Consider the following 10032-nt stretch of genomic DNA (forward strand, 5'->3'; position numbering starts at 1 on the left):
AAAAGGTACTTACTATGACTGTGATATGTGGTTGTCCCACCTAGCAACCTTAAGATGGATGTCGCTCTGGATAAGAGCGTCTGTTAAATAACTCAAATGTAAATGTAATGTAGCAACATCGGAAAACAACCATAGAGATGGTCCACAGCTAACCCCAGCTCTGGGTGATGATGCAAGAGGAGCAAGGTCACCTTCACAGTGCAGATTATCCTGTCTTCAGCTTACGACTACCAGCAGGTAACAAATGGTTGAGTCAGCATCGTTTCCTTGTTATTTCAAGATACCCTTTCAATATTGCATCAACACTGCTATTAGGATGACTTTATAACCCGAGTCTATATGTGTTTTTGTTTTAACACAGGTTAACAGAAAAAAGTCAAATGTTCTACTTTGTTTTTAAAGGTCCAATGGAGCCATCTATCTCAACATCATATCGTTTCTCGGTAACAATTAAGTACCTTACTGTGATTGTTTTGAATTAAAATTGTCAAAAAGAAACAAAAATAGCTTCTTAGCAAAGGGCAATTTTTCAAGCAAGGACTGTCCGTGAGTGGTCTGAGTGGAGAGGGAAAACTGAAAAAATAACAAATATTCTTGGCAGAGAGGTTTGGAACGTGTTCTTATTGGTCTATTAACTTAACTACCGCATGGTGATGCCACCATGGAAGGCCAAATCTCCATCCCACCAAAACAAATTCCAACTTCATAGTGTGGAAATAGATATAAAACACAGACAAATGTGTTTTTGACTGCACTGGGCCTTTAAAATGTCAGATTGTGTGGGTTAACAACTCAATCAAATATCTATTATCACTGGACAGTGGTCCGACATCTTTTCCTGCGAGTACAACGGCACTGAAAGGGTTTGGTTTAAACAGAAGTAGCCTACCAAAGCTGCTGGTTAAGTTGTTAACTAACAGAACACAGCAGCTTCTCCTCTGCCTGGCTGAGCATAACCTATTCTATGGTGAACTAGTCTGAACTTAAACGACTTAAACCAGGTAGAAAGTGTGTAGAAATGATCATGAACATACATGTTTTAATAATTTAATCTCTGAAAAATGTTTCTTCAAATCACAGTATTTTCAATATAGAGCTATTAGCAGCGCTATTTTGGTTGATTTTTTAGGTTTCAAACCAGTGAGTTGATTAACACTCATCAAGAATATGGTCAAAATGAATGAGATGGAAACTATTTACCCTTGTCATGTAATTGCTACATTTACTATCAACATAGCATTAAAAACTTGGATTTGGTGATTATTTTTCGCAACAAGAAACTTGGGTCGCGACTGAGACAACCTGGTTCAATTTGAGTCCCAAGGCAAAACCAGTTGAGAACAACTGCTCTAGTGTAATCTACTGTACTGTACTTTTCTTTACTGTTTCTGTGCTGTCCAAACTTGTGAAACATAGACGTCGATGATTGGTTTAGATTTGGTCTGATCACCAATCATGGACCAATCACAGACGGTCCGGCCCAAAAAACAGTGAAACCACAGACGGTCCGGCCCAAAAAACAGTGAAACCACAGACGGTCCGGCCCAAAAAACAGTGAAACCACAGACGGTCCGGCCCAAAAAACAGTGAAACCACAGACGGTCCGGCCCAAAAAACAGTGAAACCACAGACGGTCCGGCCCAAAAAACAGTGAAACCACAGACGGTCCGGCCCAAAAAACAGTGAAACCACAGACGGTCCGGCCCAAAAAACAGTGAAACCACAGACGGTCCGGCCCAAAAAACAGTGAAACCACAGACGGTCCGGCCCAAAAAACAGTGAAACCACAGACGGAGCGGACTGCCAAAATGTAAAGTGCTTTTCAAGGTCCATGGACGTCCAGTGTCAGTCAGTGCTCAGTAGGTGCGGATGATGGTTTCAGTAAATGGAAAGTGAGGGGGCTCATGGGTTGGGTAGGTGTTAGTAAGAGCCAGGAGAGGTGACATTGAAAAGAGGAGGAGGGGCTGTCCAGACTGTTTTCAGTCTTGCTTTGACCACCAGACAGAAAGAGAAAGAAAACAGTTATGAGCTGAACAGTATGCCAGTGGAAGGGAGTAGCAAGTGACCCAACTGTGACTACTCTGATATCCCATTGTAGCAATTCAATTGAAGTAAGATAATTACGAGTTTAATCACTTAATAATTCATAAACAAAACATGACATAAGTAAAAACACTAGAACTAATTGGTAGGTCTACCTTTACTTGCTATTTCTATGAATTTGCATTATCCTCCCTCCTCATGAGGGAGAGAAATTAGAAAATATATTCAAGATAAGTGGGACTTTGGTAAAAGAATTACAAGGCAATGTTTCTTAAACATACAGAAGGCAAATAATTTCTCCAAAACTAAATATATAAGTGTTGATATTAGTTGGCGGGGTCTATTGGTGTATTTGTAATACCTTTTAAGACATTTTCTTGACCAGAAATCAAAGACTTTACTTATGCCAAAAACATTTATTATGGAAAATGGTTGAAAAATGAATCTGTGCCTTCATTTCCCTAAAATATAGACTTAGCTTTAATTTGACACCCAATTTGATATGCTCCTATGAACTTGACGTTGTTGCTCATGGGTCCTTTTACATGGAAATGACAATAGGCACACACAGTCTGTATCCATCAACTCTAAAAGCAGCTGTTAATGAGTGCTAAGGGAAAGGAACACACACAGGAACACACACACACCTGCCCGGCACACACTGATTGACTGGTTACATGATGATGATGATGCAGACCAGCTCACACAGACAACAACAGCATAAGAAGCAACAGTGTTAACCGTTTCCAAGACTGTGTACTTCAGTATGAGGCTGCAGCGCACACCCAGGAAACTTAAACATTCTGAGCTTTAGTGACTGCCTCTGATGTTGGCGAGACCAACACAGCAACACCACACACACCACATTTTACTACAGCTACTATTAATACCCTAGGTGTGCTCTTTTGAATACCTCTATAAAGCAGGTGTGTTGGTGTTTGGCCCTGCAACACAGACCCCAACAACAGCTGGGGGCTGTGGGGAGAGAGAGACCACATGGGGATATGAGTGTCCATGTGCAGTAACAAACACTGAGAGGGAGAGCACACAGTCTGCAGAAACAAACACTGAGTGGGAGAGCACACAGTCTGCAGAAACAAATACTGAGTGGGAGAGCACAGTCTGCAGAAACAAACACTGAGTGGGAGAGCACACAGTCTGCAGAAACAGATACTGAGTGGGAGAGCACACAGTCTGCAGTAACAAACACTGAGTGGGAGAGCACACAGTCTGCAGAAACAGATACTGAGTGGGAGAGCACACAGTCTGCAGAAACAGATACTGAGTGGGAGAGCACACAGTCTGCAGTAACAAACACTGAGTGGGAGAGCAGTCTGCAGAAACAGATACTGAGTGGGAGAGCACACAGTCTGCAGAAACAGATACTGAGTGGGAGAGCACACAGTCTGCAGAAACAGATACTGAGTGGGAGAGCACACAGTCTGCAGAAACAGATACTGCCCATTTCAATGTATGTGATGCTTGGCTCTACAGTGCTACCATTTTGGTTGCATATGCTCCAAAACATTTTGCTGTGCTACCTGGAAAAAAAATGTGGAAGCACTCTTGCTCCTAGGAGAAAGAATCACGCCAATAATCATTTGTCGAACGATTACTTCGCTATACTGCAGCCTCTGAGTGCCATAAAAAATGCTTGAACCATTACTGCAAGGAAAACAGTTTGTTAACAGTTTATATAAAACTGTTCAAATGTTATAACACAGATTACAGTTTTTTTTCTTGCTATCGCATATAGGTGGGACCGCATTTTAACTTTCAGAAATGTTGCAGACCGTTCACGAGCCGCTTACCTTGTTCAGTCATGTTACAGTATTAGCTAGCTAGCAACCTGATAACCACAGATAAATGTTATCATAACCTGGATTGGTCATCTCAACATCATACCTTCAAAATGTTAGATAGTAAACTAGACAAGCAGTCATTATTATGAATCACGTCGACAATCTACTGGCAAATCCTTTTCAATCCAAGTCATATGAAGAGAAATTATAGATAAAGCGTATCGGTGCTCATCGGCCATGAACATTACACAACATGTCGGAAATCGCTAATTCAGCAATGAGTGGTTTGGAAGGAATGCGTGGACAATTGTTAACGTCGCAAACAATCACTATTTTGCTTCCCCTACCTCCTATTCGGTGGAGAGGGTGTGTGATCCAAGTCTGGGTTTAAGAATTTAAAACATCTGTCTGATAGGGTCTCTTTTCCAAGCTTAAAATGATAAACATTCACACGCAACACCATGGATCAGAAAAGGTTGAATACATTGGCCATGTTGTCAAACCAGTATGACTTCTGCTGTGTTCAAAACAACTGGAAACTCAGAAATCTCAGACTTCAGTGCGTTCAAAGACAACTGGGTTCTGACTGGAAAAATGTGTATTGAACACAGTGCGTAAACAGTGAGGTCTCGGGAATTGTACCACTTTAGAATAGCCTATCTATAGGTCAGGGATGGGAATATTTGAACGGTTCTGGGCCACAAAAAAAATCTGAATTCATCATTGAGGGGCCGCAGTGGATTACGGGTCTGCGTACCCATCCATCCATCCATCCATACCCAAACATGAAGTCAGAGCCGGTCCGGCCTTTTGGGGGCCCTAGGCTACATTTTGTTGAGTGCCCTGCCCGCTCTCTCCTTGCAAGCAAAACATTTTAGTGGCGCCCCTCTTGAAAGCAAGCGGAGAGAATTGATCCGTGGCCTACAAAAACACCAATTGCACATCCCTGCTATAGGTAAACTGATAGGGCTTTCTGAATATTCAAGTAAGCCTATGCAGACTAATTGACGTCTTACACATTTTTCCAAGGATCATATTCGTTTTTTGTTGTACTTGTTTAACCCTTATTTTACCAGGTAAGTTGACTGAACACATTCTCATTTACTGCAATGACCTGGGGAATAGATACAGGGGAGAGGAGGGGGGATGAATGAGCCAATTGAAAGCTGGGGATGATTCGGTGGCCCTGATGGTATGAGTGCCAGGTTGTGAATTTAGCCTCAATGAATAGTAATTTAGTCTGCCAGCTACATCGGATCATTAAAAAATGATGTTTTCCTACATTTATTCTACTATCTAAAGGCAAAACCAGGATGCACTGGTCTTACATCAGTCTACACAGTGGGAATTAAAGCATGTCATTTCCCCCAATCCAATATACCATTTGCAAATGTAAAATGTTTTGCAATTACAGGCTACACTACCTAGCTAGTACTGATTTAATAGGGTACACATAATTTTAAAAAATGTAATCAAAATGTATTTGTCACAAGCGCCAAATACAACAGGTTACAGTGAAATGCTTACTTACGAGCCCTGACCCAACAATGCAGTTAAGAAAAATTAGTGTTAAGAAAGTATTTACTAAATTAAACTGTAATAACAGCGAGGCTATATACAGGGGTACCGGTACAGAGTCAGTGTGTGGGGGCACACAGTCGAGGTAATTGAGGTAATATGTACATGTAGGTAGAGGTAAAGTTACTATGCATAGATAATAAACAGAAAGTAGCAGCAGGTGGGGGGTAGCAATTTAATTAGTTGTTCAGGAGTCTTATGGCTTGTGGATAGAAGCTGTTAAAAAGCCTTTTGGACCTAGACTTGGCGATCCGGTACTGCTTGCCGTGCGGTAGCAGAGAGAACAGTCTATGACTAGGGTGGCTGGAGTCTTTGGTCATTTTTAGGGCTTTCCTCTGACACCGCCTGGTATAGAGGTCCTGGATGGCAGGAAGCTTGATGATGTACTGGGACTTATGCACTACCCCCTGTAGTGCCTTGCTGTCAGAGGCCAAGCAGTTGCCGTACCATTTATGATTCTAGTTATTGATTATAGGTTTAGTGTCAATCTGTTCAAGTGTCAGTCATCTATTCAGCATTAGATAAAGTGGACAGACAAACCTGTAATAAAGTGCACAGACAAACCTGTGGAGACGAATCTATTAAAAAACAGTTAAGTAACATTAGACCTAAAGATAAATTCTGACATCAAATTAATAGCTGCTATTATGTATCCTTTCTATTGTAGGCAACACTTTGCCCCCTTCCGTCGTAGGCTACTAAATTCTACACATCTTCCATTCACCAGCATGTCAAATTATACGTTTTGTTAGGCTCCAAAATGTCGTAAGAGATGATGCAATCGCCGCATTTTACACTGAGGAGGTTCGTTTATCTGGCCCGGGTTACCCTAGTGGGAGGAGTTTATCTCGGGTTAAAAGTGATTGCATTCGTTTTGGAACAGGGATGCGTCCCGGTCGTGAGCCAGGTGTTCCGCTCTGGCGGATAGCGAAGACGCCTAAAAACAAAAGTGACGTAATTAATTGTTATACAAGCAAAAGTGCCTTCCCAATGAAAACTAGTTTGAAGAGACAACATTTATTTCATGGAAAAGAGATGTTTGTTTCTGGAAGATGCACCATCTACCTTGTTGACAACATGACCAATCCGCGCAGATTACCATTTGATATGAGAAAGGCGCTCCTCCCTATCTTGACGGGACATTGCCCGGTTCATCCCAAACCAGCGTAATAGGACTCCACCATTGTTCCCGTTGGCTACAGTAGGCTACTTTGGCGCGACTGATGATGCTACTGTAAATGGTATTTCATCATGCTTGTTCATGTCACTCAGTTGTTTCAGATGGTCAAGTCACTCTACATGACACCACACAATCAACAAACCCTATAACATAACACTGTAATAGATTGGAAAGAGACAGAGCGCTATGATGTTCAAGCGCCACACGTGAGGAATGGTGGAGTGTTCTGAATCAGTCAAAACAATTCTCAAAAATAAAAATTCTAGGGTTATTAATATCGTTCTTTGGTAGTAACATTGATGTTCACTCACCTTTGAGTTAATTAAGGAAGCTAGTGGTGATGTACCGATATGTGATCCAATTTCAAAGGTCTTTCGTAGAATGCGACTATTTTAGCATTGCCAGCAGCCCAAGAGTGACAACGGTCCAATCTGATTCGAGTGTATTTGTTTGGTGTGTGCGTTGATTGGCTACCGTGGGGGCTTTTGTCGGTCTTGCTCTTCCAATCAGAGTTTACACATTTGTCGGGCCTTTGCGCACATAAGACGCAAGATAGATCTACCAGAGATTTTAGAAAAGGAGGAGATAAGAATCCATTGGTAAATAGATGGCGAAACGTCTCGTGCTCCGCTCAGCAGACTGTAGACCAATCGTGTTACCGTTGTCATCCTGCGTAACTCAGTTGCTAAGGGAATCGTCACGTAATCGTTTCTTAAAAGGTATGATGCCTTGTTCAGGGGAGATATGGCCTATTTCAGTCATGGATCAAATCATTCTGCTGGTGTTTTGACACTTATTCACAAGTTTAAAGGTGACATTCTAGATTCCACATCTTCACAAGACGGGAGATGGGTCATAGTAACTGTTAAACTTGACAATGCTATTTTCATCATCTGTAATGTATATGGACATAACTCACATGCTCCTAATAAGACCCTTTTTACCCAATGTACCAGGAAAGTACAGGACTTAAGCAACAAATACTCAAAGGCTTTTCTAATTATTTCAGAGGATTTTAATGAAACACCTGATGCATCTGCTGATCGTTTTCTAGAATGAGTCGAAACCCTCAAAATAGTAACATTATCATTACATTATGCAAGGATCTCTGTGTTGAGGATGCCTGGCATTATTTCAATCCGGATGCTAAGGGTTATACCTGGACCAACAAAACTATGTCACGTACATCTAGAATAGATTTATTCCTAATTTCCCCTTTTTTGTTACAATTTGTTATAGATGTAGATCATCAGTTGGCTCCCTTTTCTGATCATCACTTGATTTCCCTGAATTTACAAGCTACTAAAAAAATGAAAGGTATTTGAGGATACTGGGAATTAAACAACACACTTCTTAAAGATACTACTCTCATTGAAAACATCAAATCATTAGCTAAAGATATTTTTGCAAGAAAAGACTTGGGTCATGGAAGTAGATGGGAATTTTTCAAATATAAAGTCAGAGTGGTAGCCATTAAACGCACCAAAGAGCTGATGCAATTAAAGAAAATTAGAGAAAAGGAGATGATGAGCAAGCGTGACAGTTTTCTAAAGAAAGATAATCTATCTGAAGAAGAGGAGTCTGTGTTCAAGTCTTTACAACTAGAATTAGAACAGCATTACACTGATCTGGCAATGGGTGCCGTTGTAAGTTCAAGAGTTAAATGGATTGAAGAGTGGAAAAGAAACACTAGTTACTTTTTTTGCGCTTGAAAAGAGAAACTACAAAAGAAAATATATAACTGCACTCAAAATGAATGATGTTTTATGCAAAGATCCCATTACAATATTATCATTTGTCAATTCCTTTTATGAAAACCTTTACAGCTCTCAATTTCAGGAAGATGGTTGTGAAAGCTACATTTGCCACATTCAGAATTATGTCCCTGTAATTAAGGATAATTTCCACTCAGTTTGCGATTCACCTGTGTCAATTGAAGAAATTAGAGAGGCTCTGAATTCAATGAAAAAAGGGAAATCACCTGGCCCTGATGGGCTGTCAGTTGAATTCTATAGACAGTTTTGGGAGTTACTAGAAGACCCGATTTTCAATATGTTTCAAGATTGCATTAAAAATTGGGAAATGGTCTCCACTATGAATTAGGGCCCTATTTCATTGATTCTGAAGCCCGATAAAGACCCTTCTCTCATTGACAATTGGAGACCAATTACTTTATTAAATATTGATTACAAATTGAATGCTCTGGTTTATGCCAAAAGATTAAAGAAATGAAGAGATACCATTTTAAATGAGACTCAAACAGGATTAATGAAGGGCCGTCACATAAGCTCTAACATTCGTTTAGTCTTGGACCTTGGACTTCTGTAAAGCCTTTGACACAATTCAACATGGATTTGTCTTTTATTAGAGTAATTCGCATGTTTTACAAAGATATAAATAGTTCTGTGCTACTAAACCTTAATACTTCCAAAAGATTCGGTATCAACAGAAGTGTACGACAGGGATGCCCAATTTCGCCATTTTTATTAATTTTGGTTGTGGAACTTCTATCTCTAGATATTTTGAATAATGCAAATTTGTATGGCTTAACCATTTTTAACAAAGAAATCAAAATCTCCCAACTGGCTGATGATACTACTCTTTTCTTAAGAGACAAAGACCAGGTTACCCATGCCCTTAATGCTATAGCTGCATTTTCTATTGCATCAGGATTAATGCTGAATGTTTCTAAATGTGAAATCGTATGTTTATTTGACTCTGATGATAAAGACATAGAAAATATTCCTGTAAAGGACTGTGTTAAATATTTAGGAATACATCTGTCAAAAAACCACTTAGTCAGACAACATTTGCATTTCTCTCCTAAAATAAAGAGAACTAAAAATATATTTAATAATTGGCTACAAAGAGATCTTTCTATACTTAGGAGAGTACTTCTGTCCAAGGCAGAGGGACTGTCTCGTTTTGTGCACCCCTCATTATTGTTATATGTAAATCCTGCTACTTGTAAAGAGATCAATAAGACCTTTCTTGACTTCATCTGGAAGAATAAGTCTCACAAACTAAAAAAATCTGTCCTTTCTAACAAAAGAGCTGAAGGCCGTCGAGAAGTGTTGGATTTTGTTGGCATAAATAACACTTTCAAGATAAAATGGTTGAAAAAATGTTTGATCAATACTGATTCAATATGGTATTTCATTCCAAATAATATGTTTAATAAATCTTCAATTTTTACTGAAATGTAATTATATTCCTGAAAGATGACCTGCTAAATTGGCTAGGTTCCACCAACAAGCTTTAATGGCCTGGAAAATATGTTTCCGGCACAATTTTCCCCCACATAAAGCTCTTTTGTGGAATGATTCAGACATAACTGTAAGGAATAAGTCATTGTTCTACCCCAGCTGGCATGAGGGGAATATTGACTTTGTTCTTGATATTTTTAACAACAAGGGTCATATTCTCACA

General features: G+C 39.9%; 1 protein-coding gene across 1 annotated transcript in view; it reads right to left on the reverse strand.

The window, feature by feature from the left end:
* LOC135547384 (cystathionine beta-synthase-like) overlaps window positions 1-7129 on the reverse strand; it is a 28047-nt gene extending 20918 nt beyond the window's left edge. The window contains exon 1 of the mRNA XM_064976370.1: window positions 6915-7129. The gene's annotated coding sequence lies outside the window, so the exon portion shown is untranslated. The remainder of the gene's footprint in view (window positions 1-6914) is intronic.
* Between the last annotated feature and the right edge of the window lie 2903 nt (window positions 7130-10032).

This window comes from Oncorhynchus masou, chromosome 10 (genome assembly GCF_036934945.1).
Source record: "Oncorhynchus masou masou isolate Uvic2021 chromosome 10, UVic_Omas_1.1, whole genome shotgun sequence".
NCBI classification, from domain to species: domain Eukaryota; kingdom Metazoa; phylum Chordata; class Actinopteri; order Salmoniformes; family Salmonidae; genus Oncorhynchus; species Oncorhynchus masou.